We start from the raw sequence: 14,811 nt of genomic DNA, 5'->3' as shown, positions 1-14,811 counted from the left end.
TCTATGGGGGGAGGGGAGGGGATCCTCCTGTTCTTTCTTTCTTTTCCTCCATCTGTTTTCTTTCTCTACAGATGCCGTTTTTCTCTGCTTAGTTTCTGATTTGGTCTATTTGGACATGTCGACCTCCTGCTTTGCTGCGGTTCGGACCGCCTTTGCCTAGAGCTCCGTGCTTTGCACTCTTGCCTTGTTCTGTTTTCTTACGTCAGCCTATCAGCACAGTGCTCAAACGACATAGCTTGAAGAAGACGACGGGATCTACAAACGTTCCGCAAAAGAACTTCACTGACGGAAGCGGAAGCGCTAACGAAACAACCTCCCGCTGCAAGCACCTTACATTCCTGGGACGGGAAACCACCGACGGCTGGCTGCGAAATTGCCTCTGGTTCAGATTGGTTTAGAACCGTCCCTCTGCCCAAAACGCCACAGACGTCTGCAAAAGATTGCAGTTCTTGAAACAAAGTTACCTCTGATCCGAGCCGAAGCGTTCGCTTACTTAATGGCAGATAAAATGATGACCTTTCACACGGTCTGCATTCGTTCCGTCAGTAACAGCGGCAGGCCGGTAAAAATAAAATTCTGACATTCCACAGGGCACACTCGCTTGGCGGACAAAAGCCACCGGGGGCTCTCTTTGCGTGTTCCTTCACCTGGTCAAACCGCTTTGAGGGGGGACCTTTCGAGTAGTTTTCGGCGTCAGAACGGGCTCTTCTAGCGACGGGTGGGCAGGCCTTCCACAGGCACGCGCGGCTCTACTACCCTACCCCCAGTGACATCACTCGTAGAAGAAGTGCAAAAAAGGTGGAGCTCAAGCTTCCCCTCGCTGGAGCTCAGCTCTCCTCAAATGGCTCTGCAGCGAGCACCACTTGGCTCCAGCCGGGTCCGACGCTATCGCCTGAACTCTGTCTTGAACCACTGTGCTCAGGGGAGAGCGCGAACGCAGTCCCCCACTACCAGAAATTATGCAGTCGAGATTCCCACATTTGGGGAATTCGCAGGGGTCAGCGTGGCCGGAGTGCAATGGCCAAGCCTCGCCCTGGGTGAACCACCTTCTTGATCATGGTATCTCCCCTGCCAGGTAAGTATGAGTTGCCGGGCGGCGCAAATGGCAGCCGCCGTTTTCTATCGGCCGTATTCCAGGGCGGTGATGCCCAGCCACCGAGCATGGGGAATGGGCCAGCAACCCCTGTCTCCTGACGGCGCTGTACTTGCAGCAGACGTGCCTGTGCCTGCAAACCACTCGCTAGTAACTGTGGCAACGCATGAAGAGTTTGAGCTTCCTCCAGATGCTTGCTCTGTGTTTTGTCATCAGTTGGGGCTGCCAACACATGGATTCCACCGGACGCACTCGATCTGGGGATAACAGACCCTCTATGGGGGGAGGGGAGGGGATCCTCCTGTTCTTTCTTTCTTTTCCTCCATCTGTTTTCTTTCTCTACAGATGCCGTTTTTCTCTGCTTAGTTTCTGATTTGGTCTATTTGGACATGTCGACCTCCTGCTTTGCTGCGGTTCGGACCGCCTTTGCCTAGAGCTCCGTGCTTTGCACTCTTGCCTTGTTCTGTTTTCTTACGTCAGCCTATCAGCACAGTGCTCAAACGACATAGCTTGAAGAAGACGACGGGATCTACAAACGTTCCGCAAAAGAACTTCACTGACGGAAGCGGAAGCGCTAACGAAACAACCTCCCGCTGCAAGCACCTTACATTCCTGGGACGGGAAACCACCGACGGCTGGATGCGAAATTGCCTCTGGTTCAGATTGGTTTAGAACCGTCCCTCTGCCCAAAACGCCACAGACGTCTGCAAAAGATTGCAGTTCTTGAAACAAAGTTACCTCTGATCCGAGCCGAAGCGTTCGCTTACTTAATGGCAGATAAAATGATGACCTTTCACACGGTCTGCATTCGTTCCGTCAGTAACAGCGGCAGGCCGGTAAAAATAAAATTCTGACATTCCACAGGGCACACTCGCTTGGCGGACAAAAGCCACCGGGGGCTCTCTTTGCGTGTTCCTTCACCTGGTCAAACCGCTTTGAGGGGGGACCTTTCGAGTAGTTTTCGGCGTCAGAACGGGCTCTTCTAGCGACGGGTGGGCAGGCCTTCCACAGGCGCGCGCGGCTCTACTGGAGCAAAAGAGGCTTGGCAAAGGACGAGGAAGAGAGGGAAGCGCCGCTCCAGCGAGAGGGTGCTCGCTGCAGAGCCATTTGAGGAGAGCTGAGCTCCAGCGAGGGGGAGCATGAGCTGTCGCTCCTCCTCCTGTAAGCTGTTTTAATGCGTACACCAACCCCGCCCCTAACCCTACCCCCAGTGACATCACTCGTAGAAGAAGTGCAAAAAAGGTGGAGCTCAAGCTTAAGCTCCCCCTCGCTGGAGCTCAGCTCTCCTCAAATGGCTCTGCAGCGAGCACCACTTGGCTCCAGCCGGGTCCGACGCTACCGCCTGAACTCTGTCTTGAACCACTGTGCTCAGGGGAGAGCGCGAACGCAGTCCCCCACTACCAGAAATTATGCAGTCGAGATTCCCACATTTGGGGAATTCGCAGGAGTCAGCGTGGCCGGAGTGCAATGGCCAAGCCTCGCCCTGGGTGAACCACCTTCTTGATCATGGTATCTCCCCTGCCAGGTAAGTATGAGTTGCCGGGCGGCGCAAATGGCAGCCGCCGTTTTCTATCGGCCGTACTCCAGGGCGGTGATGCCCAGCCACCGAGCATGGGGAATGGGCCAGCAACCCCTGTCTCCTGACGGCGCTGTACTTGCAGCAGACGTGCCTGTGCCTGCAAACCACTCGCTAGTAACTGTGGCAACGCATGAAGAGTTTGAGCTTCCTCCAGATGCTTGCTCTGTGTTTTGTCATCAGTTGGGGCTGCCAACACATGGATTCCACCGGACGCACTCGATCTGGGGATAACAGACCCTCTATGGGGGGAGGGGAGGGGATCCTCCTGTTCTTTCTTTCTTTTCCTCCATCTGTTTTCTTTCTCTACAGATGCCGTTTTTCTCTGCTTAGTTTCTGATTTGGTCTATTTGGACATGTCGACCTCCTGCTTTGCTGCGGTTCGGACCGCCTTTGCCTAGAGCTCCGTGCTTTGCACTCTTGCCTTGTATGTTTTGTGTCCTGTTTTCTTACGTCAGCCTATCAGCACAGTGCTCAAACGACATAGCTTGAAGAAGACGACGGGATCTACAAACGTTCCGCAAAAGAACTTCACTGACGGAAGCGGAAGCGCTAACGAAACAACCTCCCGCTGCAAGCACCTTACATTCCTGGGACGGGAAACCACCGACGGCTGGCTGCGAAATTGCCTCTGGTTCAGATTGGTTTAGAACCGTCCCTCTGCCCAAAACGCCACAGACGTCTGCAAAAGATTGCAGTTCTTGAAACAAAGTTACCTCTGATCCGAGCCGAAGCGTTCGCTTACTTAATGGCAGATAAAATGATGACCTTTCACACGGTCTGCATTCGTTCCGTCAGTAACAGCGGCAGGCCGGTAAAAATAAAATTCTGACATTCCACAGGGCACACTCGCTTGGCGGACAAAAGCCACCGGGGGCTCTCTTTGCATGTTCCTTCACCTGGTCAAACCGCTTTGAGGGGGGACCTTTCGAGTAGTTTTCGGCGTCAGAACGGGCTCTTCTAGCGACGGGTGGGCAGGCCTTCCACAGGCGCGCGCGGCTCTACTGGAGCAAAAGAGGCTTGGCAAAGGACGAGGAAGAGAGGGAAGCGCCGCTCCAGCGAGAGGGTGCTCGCTGCAGAGCCATTTGAGGAGAGCTGAGCTCCAGCGAGGGGGAGCATGAGCTGTCGCTCCTCCTCCTGTAAGCTGTTTTAATGCGTACACCAACCCCGCCCCTAACCCTACCCCCAGTGACATCACTCGTAGAAGAAGTGCAAAAAAGGTGGAGCTCAAGCTTAAGCTCCCCCTCGCTGGAGCTCAGCTCTCCTCAAATGGCTCTGCAGCGAGCACCACTTGGCTCCAGCCGGGTCCGACGCTACCGCCTGAACTCTGTCTTGAACCACTGTGCTCAGGGGAGAGCGCGAACGCAGTCCCCCACTACCAGAAATTATGCAGTCGAGATTCCCACATTTGGGGAATTCGCAGGAGTCAGCGTGGCCGGAGTGCAATGGCCAAGCCTCGCCCTGGGTGAACCACCTTCTTGATCATGGTATCTCCCCTGCCAGGTAAGTATGAGTTGCCGGGCGGCGCAAATGGCAGCCGCCGTTTTCTATCGGCCGTACTCCAGGGCGGTGATGCCCAGCCACCGAGCATGGGGAATGGGCCAGCAACCCCTGTCTCCTGACGGCGCTGTACTTGCAGCAGACGTGCCTGTGCCTGCAAACCACTCGCTAGTAACTGTGGCAACGCATGAAGAGTTTGAGCTTCCTCCAGATGCTTGCTCTGTGTTTTGTCATCAGTTGGGGCTGCCAACACATGGATTCCACCGGACGCACTCGATCTGGGGATAACAGACCCTCTATGGGGGGAGGGGAGGGGATCCTCCTGTTCTTTCTTTCTTTTCCTCCATCTGTTTTCTTTCTCTACAGATGCCGTTTTTCTCTGCTTAGTTTCTGATTTGGTCTATTTGGACATGTCGACCTCCTGCTTTGCTGCGGTTCGGACCGCCTTTGCCTAGAGCTCCGTGCTTTGCACTCTTGCCTTGTATGTTTTGTGTCCTGTTTTCTTACGTCAGCCTATCAGCACAGTGCTCAAACGACATAGCTTGAAGAAGACGACGGGATCTACAAACGTTCCGCAAAAGAACTTCACTGACGGAAGCGGAAGCGCTAACGAAACAACCTCCCGCTGCAAGCACCTTACATTCCTGGGACGGGAAACCACCGACGGCTGGCTGCGAAATTGCCTCTGGTTCAGATTGGTTTAGAACCGTCCCTCTGCCCAAAACGCCACAGACGTCTGCAAAAGATTGCAGTTCTTGAAACAAAGTTACCTCTGATCCGAGCCGAAGCGTTCGCTTACTTAATGGCAGATAAAATGATGACCTTTCACACGGTCTGCATTCGTTCCGTCAGTAACAGCGGCAGGCCGGTAAAAATAAAATTCTGACATTCCACAGGGCACACTCGCTTGGCGGACAAAAGCCACCGGGGGCTCTCTTTGCATGTTCCTTCACCTGGTCAAACCGCTTTGAGGGGGGACCTTTCGAGTAGTTTTCGGCGTCAGAACGGGCTCTTCTAGCGACGGGTGGGCAGGCCTTCCACAGGCGCGCGCGGCTCTACTGGAGCAAAAGAGGCTTGGCAAAGGACGAGGAAGAGAGGGAAGCGCCGCTCCAGCGAGAGGGTGCTCGCTGCAGAGCCATTTGAGGAGAGCTGAGCTCCAGCGAGGGGGAGCATGAGCTGTCGCTCCTCCTCCTGTAAGCTGTTTTAATGCGTACACCAACCCCGCCCCTAACCCTACCCCCAGTGACATCACTCGTAGAAGAAGTGCAAAAAAGGTGGAGCTCAAGCTTAAGCTCCCCCTCGCTGGAGCTCAGCTCTCCTCAAATGGCTCTGCAGCGAGCACCACTTGGCTCCAGCCAGGTCCGACGCTACCGCCTGAACTCTGTCTTGAACCACTGTGCTCAGGGGAGAGCGCGAACGCAGTCCCCCACTACCAGAAATTATGCAGTCGAGATTCCCACATTTGGGGAATTCGCAGGGGTCAGCGAGGCCGGAGTGCAATGGCCAAGCCTCGCCCTGGGTGAACCACCTTCTTGATCATGGTATCTCCCCTGCCAGGTAAGTAAGAGTTGCCGGGCGGCGCAAATGGCAGCCGCCGTTTTCTATCGGCCGTACTCCAGGGCGGTGATGCCCAGCCACCGAGCATGGGGAATGGGCCAGCAACCCCTGTCTCCTGACGGCGCTGTACTTGCAGCAGACGTGCCTGTGCCTGCAAACCACTCGCTAGTAACTGTGGCAACGCATGAAGAGTTTGAGCTTCCTCCAGATGCTTGCTCTGTGTTTTGTCATCAGTTGGGGCTGCCAACACATGGATTCCACCGGACGCACTCGATCTGGGGATAACAGACCCTCTATGGGGGGAGGGGAGGGGATCCTCCTGTTCTTTCTTTCTTTTCCTCCATCTGTTTTCTTTCTCTACAGATGCCGTTTTTCTCTGCTTAGTTTCTGATTTGGTCTATTTGGACATGTCGACCTCCTGCTTTGCTGCGGTTCGGACCGCCTTTGCCTAGAGCTCCGTGCTTTGCACTCTTGCCTTGTATGTTTTGTGTCCTGTTTTCTTACGTCAGCCTATCAGCACAGTGCTCAAACGACATAGCTTGAAGAAGACGACGGGATCTACAAACGTTCCGCAAAAGAACTTCACTGACGGAAGCGGAAGCGCTAACGAAACAACCTCCCGCTGCAAGCACCTTACATTCCTGGGACGGGAAACCACCGACGGCTGGCTGCGAAATTGCCTCTGGTTCAGATTGGTTTAGAACCGTCCCTCTGCCCAAAACGCCACAGACGTCTGCAAAAGATTGCAGTTCTTGAAACAAAGTTACCTCTGATCCGAGCCGAAGCGTTCGCTTACTTAATGGCAGATAAAATGATGACCTTTCACACGGTCTGCATTCGTTCCGTCAGTAACCGGCAGGCCGGTAAAAATAAAATTCTGACATTCCACAGGGCACACTCGCTTGGCGGACAAAAGCCACCGGGGGCTCTCTTTGCGTGTTCCTTCACCTGGTCAAACCGCTTTGAGGGGGGACCTTTCGAGTAGTTTTCGGCGTCAGAACGGGCTCTTCTAGCGACGGGTGGGCAGGCCTTCCACAGGCGCGCGCGGCTCTACTGGAGCAAAAGAGGCTTGGCAAAGGACGAGGAAGAGAGGGAAGCGCCGCTCCAGCGAGAGGGGCTCGCTGCAGAGCCATTTGAGGAGAGCTGAGCTCCAGCGAGGGGGAGCATGAGCTGTCGCTCCTCCTCCTGTAAGCTGTTTTAATGCGTACACTAACCCCGCCCCTAACCCTACCCCCAGTGACATCACTCGTAGAAGAAGTGCAAAAAAGGTGGAGCTCAAGCTTAAGCTCCCCCTCGCTGGAGCTCAGCTCTCCTCAAATGGCTCTGCAGCGAGCACCACTTGGCTCCAGCCGGGTCCGACGCTACCGCCTGAACTCTGTCTTGAACCACTGTGCTCAGGGGAGAGCGCGAACGCAGTCCCCCACTACCAGAAATTATGCAGTCGAGATTCCCACATTTGGGGAATTCGCAGGGGTCAGCGTGGCCGGAGTGCAATGGCCAAGCCTCGCCCCGGGTGAACCACCTTCTTGATCATGGTATCTCCCCTGCCAGGTAAGTATGAGTTGCCGGGCGGCGCAAATGGCAGCCGCCGTTTTCTATCGGCTGTACTCCAGGGCGGTGATGCCCAGCCACCGAGCATGGGGAATGGGCCAGCAACCCCTGTCTCCTGACGGCGCTGTACTTGCAGCAGACGTGCCTGTGCCTGCAAACCACTCGCTAGTAACTGTGGCAACGCATGAAGAGTTTGAGCTTCCTCCAGATGCTTGCTCTGTGTTTTGTCATCAGTTGGGGCTGCCAACACATGGATTCCACCGGACGCACTCGATCTGGGGATAACAGACCCTCTATGGGGGGAGGGGAGGGGATCCTCCTGTTCTTTCTTTCTTTTCCTCCATCTGTTTTCTTTCTCTACAGATGCCGTTTTTCTCTGCTTAGTTTCTGATTTGGTCTATTTGGACATGTCGACCTCCTGCTTTGCTGCGGTTCGGACCGCCTTTGCCTAGAGCTCCGTGCTTTGCACTCTTGCCTTGTATGTTTTGTGTCCTGTTTTCTTACGTCAGCCTATCAGCACAGTGCTCAAACGACATAGCTTGAAGAAGACGACGGGATCTACAAACGTTCCGCAAAAGAACTTCACTGACGGAAGCGGAAGCGCTAACGAAACAACCTCCCGCTGCAAGCACCTTACATTCCTGGGACGGGAAACCACCGACGGCTGGCTGCGAAATTGCCTCTGGTTCAGATTGGTTTAGAACCGTCCCTCTGCCCAAAACGCCACAGACGTCTGCAAAAGATTGCAGTTCTTGAAACAAAGTTACCTCTGATCCGAGCCGAAGCGTTCGCTTACTTAATGGCAGATAAAATGATGACCTTTCACACGGTCTGCATTCGTTCCGTCAGTAACCGGCAGGCCGGTAAAAATAAAATTCTGACATTCCACAGGGCACACTCGCTTGGCGGACAAAAGCCACCGGGGGCTCTCTTTGCGTGTTCCTTCACCTGGTCAAACCGCTTTGAGGGGGGACCTTTCGAGTAGTTTTCGGCGTCAGAACGGGCTCTTCTAGCGACGGGTGGGCAGGCCTTCCACAGGCACGCGCGGCTCTACTACCCTACCCCCAGTGACATCACTCGTAGAAGAAGTGCAAAAAAGGTGGAGCTCAAGCTTAAGCTCCCCCTCGCTGGAGCTCAGCTCTCCTCAAATGGCTCTGCAGCGAGCACCACTTGGCTCCAGCCGGGTCCGACGCTACCGCCTGAACTCTGTCTTGAACCACTGTGCTCAGGGGAGAGCGCGAACGCTGTCCCCCACTACCAGAAATTATGCAGTCGAGATTCCCACATTTGGGGAATTCGCAGGGGTCAGCGTGGCCGGAGTGCAATGGCCAAGCCTCGCCCTGGGTGAACCAGCTTCTTGATCATGGTATCTCCCCTGCCAGGTAAGTATGAGTTGCCGGGCGGCGCAAATGGCAGCCGCCGTTTTCTATCGGCCGTACTCCAGGGCGGTGATGCCCAGCCACCGAGCATGGGGAATGGGCCAGCAACCCCTGTCTCCTGACGGCGCTGTACTTGCAGCAGACGTGCCTGTGCCTGCAAACCACTCGCTAGTAACTGTGGCAACGCATGAAGAGTTTGAGCTTCCTCCAGATGCTTGCTCTGTGTTTTGTCATCAGTTGGGGCTGCCAACACATGGATTCCACCGGACGCACTCGATCTGGGGATAACAGACCCTCTATGGGGGGAGGGGAGGGGATCCTCCTGTTCTTTCTTTCTTTTCCTCCATCTGTTTTCTTTCTCTACAGATGCCGTTTTTCTCTGCTTAGTTTCTGATTTGGTCTATTTGGACATGTCGACCTCCTGCTTTGCTGCGGTTCGGACCGCCTTTGCCTAGAGCTCCGTGCTTTGCACTCTTGCCTTGTTCTGTTTTCTTACGTCAGCCTATCAGCACAGTGCTCAAACGACATAGCTTGAAGAAGACGACGGGATCTACAAACGTTCCGCAAAAGAACTTCACTGACGGAAGCGGAAGCGCTAACGAAACAACCTCCCGCTGCAAGCACCTTACATTCCTGGGACGGGAAACCACCGACGGCTGGCTGCGAAATTGCCTCTGGTTCAGATTGGTTTAGAACCGTCCCTCTGCCCAAAACGCCACAGACGTCTGCAAAAGATTGCAGTTCTTGAAACAAAGTTACCTCTGATCCGAGCCGAAGCGTTCGCTTACTTAATGGCAGATAAAATGATGACCTTTCACACGGTCTGCATTCGTTCCGTCAGTAACCGGCAGGCCGGTAAAAATAAAATTCTGACATTCCACAGGGCACACTCGCTTGGCGGACAAAAGCCACCGGGGGCTCTCTTTGCGTGTTCCTTCACCTGGTCAAACCGCTTTGAGGGGGGACCTTTCGAGTAGTTTTCGGCGTCAGAACGGGCTCTTCTAGCGACGGGTGGGCAGGCCTTCCACAGGCGCGCGCGGCTCTACTGGAGCAAAAGAGGCTTGGCAAAGGACGAGGAAGAGAGGGAAGCGCCGCTCCAGCGAGAGGGGCTCGCTGCAGAGCCATTTGAGGAGAGCTGAGCTCCAGCGAGGGGGAGCATGAGCTGTCGCTCCTCCTCCTGTAAGCTGTTTTAATGCGTACACTAACCCCGCCCCTAACCCTACCCCCAGTGACATCACTCGTAGAAGAAGTGCAAAAAAGGTGGAGCTCAAGCTTAAGCTCCCCCTCGCTGGAGCTCAGCTCTCCTCAAATGGCTCTGCAGCGAGCACCACTTGGCTCCAGCCGGGTCCGACGCTACCGCCTGAACTCTGTCTTGAACCACTGTGCTCAGGGGAGAGCGCGAACGCAGTCCCCCACTACCAGAAATTATGCAGTCGAGATTCCCACATTTGGGGAATTCGCAGGGGTCAGCGTGGCCGGAGTGCAATGGCCAAGCCTCGCCCCGGGTGAACCACCTTCTTGATCATGGTATCTCCCCTGCCAGGTAAGTATGAGTTGCCGGGCGGCGCAAATGGCAGCCGCCGTTTTCTATCGGCTGTACTCCAGGGCGGTGATGCCCAGCCACCGAGCATGGGGAATGGGCCAGCAACCCCTGTCTCCTGACGGCGCTGTACTTGCAGCAGACGTGCCTGTGCCTGCAAACCACTCGCTAGTAACTGTGGCAACGCATGAAGAGTTTGAGCTTCCTCCAGATGCTTGCTCTGTGTTTTGTCATCAGTTGGGGCTGCCAACACATGGATTCCACCGGACGCACTCGATCTGGGGATAACAGACCCTCTATGGGGGGAGGGGAGGGGATCCTCCTGTTCTTTCTTTCTTTTCCTCCATCTGTTTTCTTTCTCTACAGATGCCGTTTTTCTCTGCTTAGTTTCTGATTTGGTCTATTTGGACATGTCGACCTCCTGCTTTGCTGCGGTTCGGACCGCCTTTGCCTAGAGCTCCGTGCTTTGCACTCTTGCCTTGTATGTTTTGTGTCCTGTTTTCTTACGTCAGCCTATCAGCACAGTGCTCAAACGACATAGCTTGAAGAAGACGACGGGATCTACAAACGTTCCGCAAAAGAACTTCACTGACGGAAGCGGAAGCGCTAACGAAACAACCTCCCGCTGCAAGCACCTTACATTCCTGGGACGGGAAACCACCGACGGCTGGCTGCGAAATTGCCTCTGGTTCAGATTGGTTTAGAACCGTCCCTCTGCCCAAAACGCCACAGACGTCTGCAAAAGATTGCAGTTCTTGAAACAAAGTTACCTCTGATCCGAGCCGAAGCGTTCGCTTACTTAATGGCAGATAAAATGATGACCTTTCACACGGTCTGCATTCGTTCCGTCAGTAACCGGCAGGCCGGTAAAAATAAAATTCTGACATTCCACAGGGCACACTCGCTTGGCGGACAAAAGCCACCGGGGGCTCTCTTTGCGTGTTCCTTCACCTGGTCAAACCGCTTTGAGGGGGGACCTTTCGAGTAGTTTTCGGCGTCAGAACGGGCTCTTCTAGCGACGGGTGGGCAGGCCTTCCACAGGCACGCGCGGCTCTACTACCCTACCCCCAGTGACATCACTCGTAGAAGAAGTGCAAAAAAGGTGGAGCTCAAGCTTAAGCTCCCCCTCGCTGGAGCTCAGCTCTCCTCAAATGGCTCTGCAGCGAGCACCACTTGGCTCCAGCCGGGTCCGACGCTACCGCCTGAACTCTGTCTTGAACCACTGTGCTCAGGGGAGAGCGCGAACGCAGTCCCCCACTACCAGAAATTATGCAGTCGAGATTCCCACATTTGGGGAATTCGCAGGGGTCAGCGTGGCCGGAGTGCAATGGCCAAGCCTCGCCCTGGGTGAACCACCTTCTTGATCATGGTATCTCCCCTGCCAGGTAAGTATGAGTTGCCGGGCGGCGCAAATGGCAGCCGCCGTTTTCTATCGGCCGTACTCCAGGGCGGTGATGCCCAGCCACCGAGCATGGGGAATGGGCCAGCAACCCCTGTCTCCTGACGGCGCTGTACTTGCAGCAGACGTGCCTGTGCCTGCAAACCACTCGCTAGTAACTGTGGCAACGCATGAAGAGTTTGAGCTTCCTCCAGATGCTTGCTCTGTGTTTTGTCATCAGTTGGGGCTGCCAACACATGGATTCCACCGGACGCACTCGATCTGGGGATAACAGACCCTCTATGGGGGGAGGGGAGGGGATCCTCCTGTTCTTTCTTTCTTTTCCTCCATCTGTTTTCTTTCTCTACAGATGCCGTTTTTCTCTGCTTAGTTTCTGATTTGGTCTATTTGGACATGTCGACCTCCTGCTTTGCTGCGGTTCGGACCGCCTTTGCCTAGAGCTCCGTGCTTTGCACTCTTGCCTTGTTCTGTTTTCTTACGTCAGCCTATCAGCACAGTGCTCAAACGACATAGCTTGAAGAAGACGACGGGATCTACAAACGTTCCGCAAAAGAACTTCACTGACGGAAGCGGAAGCGCTAACGAAACAACCTCCCGCTGCAAGCACCTTACATTCCTGGGACGGGAAACCACCGACGGCTGGCTGCGAAATTGCCTCTGGTTCAGATTGGTTTAGAACCGTCCCTCTGCCCAAAACGCCACAGACGTCTGCAAAAGATTGCAGTTCTTGAAACAAAGTTACCTCTGATCCGAGCCGAAGCGTTCGCTTACTTAATGGCAGATAAAATGATGACCTTTCACACGGTCTGCATTCGTTCCGTCAGTAACAGCGGCAGGCCGGTAAAAATAAAATTCTGACATTCCACAGGGCACACTCGCTTGGCGGACAAAAGCCACCGGGGGCTCTCTTTGCGTGTTCCTTCACCTGGTCAAACCGCTTTGAGGGGGGACCTTTCGAGTAGTTTTCGGCGTCAGAACGGGCTCTTCTAGCGACGGGTGGGCAGGCCTTCCACAGGCGCGCGCGGCTCTACTGGAGCAAAAGAGGCTTGGCAAAGGACAAGGAAGAGAGGGAAGCGCCGCTCCAGCGAGAGGGTGCTCGCTGCAGAGCCATTTGAGGAGAGCTGAGCTCCAGCGAGGGGGAGCATGAGCTGTCGCTCCTCCTCCTGTAAGCTGTTTTAATGCGTACACCAACCCCGCCCCTAACCCTACCCCCAGTGACATCACTCGTAGAAGAAGTGCAAAAAAGGTGGAGCTCAAGCTTAAGCTCCCCCTCGCTGGAGCTCAGCTCTCCTCAAATGGCTCTGCAGCGAGCACCACTTGGCTCCAGCCGGGTCCGACGCTACCGCCTGAACTCTGTCTTGAACCACTGTGCTCAGGGGAGAGCGCGAACGCTGTCCCCCACTACCAGAAATTATGCAGTCGAGATTCCCACATTTGGGGAATTCGCAGGGGTCAGCGTGGCCGGAGTGCAATGGCCAAGCCTCGCCCTGGGTGAACCAGCTTCTTGATCATGGTATCTCCCCTGCCAGGTAAGTATGAGTTGCCGGGCGGCGCAAATGGCAGCCGCCGTTTTCTATCGGCCGTACTCCAGGGCGGTGATGCCCAGCCACCGAGCATGGGGAATGGGCCAGCAACCCCTGTCTCCTGACGGCGCTGTACTTGCAGCAGACGTGCCTGTGCCTGCAAACCACTCGCTAGTAACTGTGGCAACGCATGAAGAGTTTGAGCTTCCTCCAGATGCTTGCTCTGTGTTTTGTCATCAGTTGGGGCTGCCAACACATGGATTCCACCGGACGCACTCGATCTGGGGATAACAGACCCTCTATGGGGGGAGGGGAGGGGATCCTCCTGTTCTTTCTTTCTTTTCCTCCATCTGTTTTCTTTCTCTACAGATGCCGTTTTTCTCTGCTTAGTTTCTGATTTGGTCTATTTGGACATGTCGACCTCCTGCTTTGCTGCGGTTCGGACCGCCTTTGCCTAGAGCTCCGTGCTTTGCACTCTTGCCTTGTTCTGTTTTCTTACGTCAGCCTATCAGCACAGTGCTCAAACGACATAGCTTGAAGAAGACGACGGGATCTACAAACGTTCCGCAAAAGAACTTCACTGACGGAAGCGGAAGCGCTAACGAAACAACCTCCCGCTGCAAGCACCTTACATTCCTGGGACGGGAAACCACCGACGGCTGGCTGCGAAATTGCCTCTGGTTCAGATTGGTTTAGAACCGTCCCTCTGCCCAAAACGCCACAGACGTCTGCAAAAGATTGCAGTTCTTGAAACAAAGTTACCTCTGATCCGAGCCGAAGCGTTCGCTTACTTAATGGCAGATAAAATGATGACCTTTCACACGGTCTGCATTCGTTCCGTCAGTAACAGCGGCAGGCCGGTAAAAATAAAATTCTGACATTCCACAGGGCACACTCGCTTGGCGGACAAAAGCCACCGGGGGCTCTCTTTGCGTGTTCCTTCACCTGGTCAAACCGCTTTGAGGGGGGACCTTTCGAGTAGTTTTCGGCGTCAGAACGGGCTCTTCTAGCGACGGGTGGGCAGGCCTTCCACAGGCGCGCGCGGCTCTACTGGAGCAAAAGAGGCTTGGCAAAGGACGAGGAAGAGAGGGAAGCGCCGCTCCAGCGAGAGGGGCTCGCTGCAGAGCCATTTGAGGAGAGCTGAGCTCCAGCGAGGGGGAGCATGAGCTGTCGCTCCTCCTCCTGTAAGCTGTTTTAATGCGTACACCAACCCCGCCCCTAACCCTACCCCCAGTGACATCACTCGTAGAAGAAGTGCAAAAAAGGTGGAGCTCAAGCTTAAGCTCCCCCTCGCTGGAGCTCAGCTCTCCTCAAATGGCTCTGCAGCGAGCACCACTTGGCTCCAGCCGGGTCCGACGCTACCGCCTGAACTCTGTCTTGAACCACTGTGCTCAGGGGAGAGCGCGAACGCAGTCCCCCACTACCAGAAATTATGCAGTCGAGATTCCCACATTTGGGGAATTCGCAGGGGTCAGCGTGGCCGGAGTGCAATGGCCAAGCCTCGCCCCGGGTGAACCACCTTCTTGATCATGGTATCTCCCCTGCCAGGTAAGTATGAGTTGCCGGGCGGCGCAAATGGCAGCCGCCGTTTTCTATCGGCTGTACTCCAGGGCGGTGATGCCCAGCCACCGAGCATGGGGAATGGGCCAGCAACCCCTGTCTCCTGACGGCGCTGTACTTGCAGCAGACGTGC

General features: G+C 55.1%; 10 non-coding genes across 10 annotated transcripts; all 10 read right to left on the bottom strand.

Moving 5' to 3' along the window:
- Positions 1-919: 919 nt before the first annotated feature.
- LOC141384046 (U1 spliceosomal RNA) lies at positions 920-1,083 on the bottom strand. Its single transcript, XR_012405095.1, has one exon. It is a non-coding gene; the product is annotated as a U1 spliceosomal RNA (small nuclear RNA).
- A 1,379-nt stretch (positions 1,084-2,462) lies between these two features.
- Positions 2,463-2,626, bottom strand: LOC141384096 (U1 spliceosomal RNA). Its single transcript, XR_012405152.1, has one exon. It is a non-coding gene; the product is annotated as a U1 spliceosomal RNA (small nuclear RNA).
- Positions 2,627-4,016: 1,390 nt separating this feature from the next.
- On the bottom strand, positions 4,017-4,180 carry LOC141384095 (U1 spliceosomal RNA). Its single transcript, XR_012405151.1, has one exon. It is a non-coding gene; the product is annotated as a U1 spliceosomal RNA (small nuclear RNA).
- Positions 4,181-5,570: 1,390 nt separating this feature from the next.
- Positions 5,571-5,734, bottom strand: LOC141384115 (U1 spliceosomal RNA). The gene has a single exon (XR_012405171.1). It is a non-coding gene; the product is annotated as a U1 spliceosomal RNA (small nuclear RNA).
- A 1,387-nt stretch (positions 5,735-7,121) lies between these two features.
- LOC141384088 (U1 spliceosomal RNA) lies at positions 7,122-7,285 on the bottom strand. Its single transcript, XR_012405143.1, has one exon. It is a non-coding gene; the product is annotated as a U1 spliceosomal RNA (small nuclear RNA).
- A 1,218-nt stretch (positions 7,286-8,503) lies between these two features.
- LOC141384112 (U1 spliceosomal RNA) lies at positions 8,504-8,667 on the bottom strand. The gene has a single exon (XR_012405168.1). It is a non-coding gene; the product is annotated as a U1 spliceosomal RNA (small nuclear RNA).
- A 1,376-nt stretch (positions 8,668-10,043) lies between these two features.
- Positions 10,044-10,207, bottom strand: LOC141384087 (U1 spliceosomal RNA). The gene has a single exon (XR_012405142.1). It is a non-coding gene; the product is annotated as a U1 spliceosomal RNA (small nuclear RNA).
- A 1,218-nt stretch (positions 10,208-11,425) lies between these two features.
- On the bottom strand, positions 11,426-11,589 carry LOC141384045 (U1 spliceosomal RNA). The gene has a single exon (XR_012405094.1). It is a non-coding gene; the product is annotated as a U1 spliceosomal RNA (small nuclear RNA).
- A 1,379-nt stretch (positions 11,590-12,968) lies between these two features.
- On the bottom strand, positions 12,969-13,132 carry LOC141384111 (U1 spliceosomal RNA). The gene has a single exon (XR_012405167.1). It is a non-coding gene; the product is annotated as a U1 spliceosomal RNA (small nuclear RNA).
- Positions 13,133-14,510: 1,378 nt separating this feature from the next.
- On the bottom strand, positions 14,511-14,674 carry LOC141384086 (U1 spliceosomal RNA). Its single transcript, XR_012405141.1, has one exon. It is a non-coding gene; the product is annotated as a U1 spliceosomal RNA (small nuclear RNA).
- Positions 14,675-14,811: the final 137 nt, after the last annotated feature.

This window comes from Danio rerio, chromosome 4 (assembly GCF_049306965.1).
Source record: "Danio rerio strain Tuebingen ecotype United States chromosome 4, GRCz12tu, whole genome shotgun sequence".
Classification (NCBI taxonomy): Eukaryota; Metazoa; Chordata; class Actinopteri; order Cypriniformes; family Danionidae; genus Danio; species Danio rerio.
This window is presented reverse-complemented; position numbering and strand designations above follow the sequence as displayed.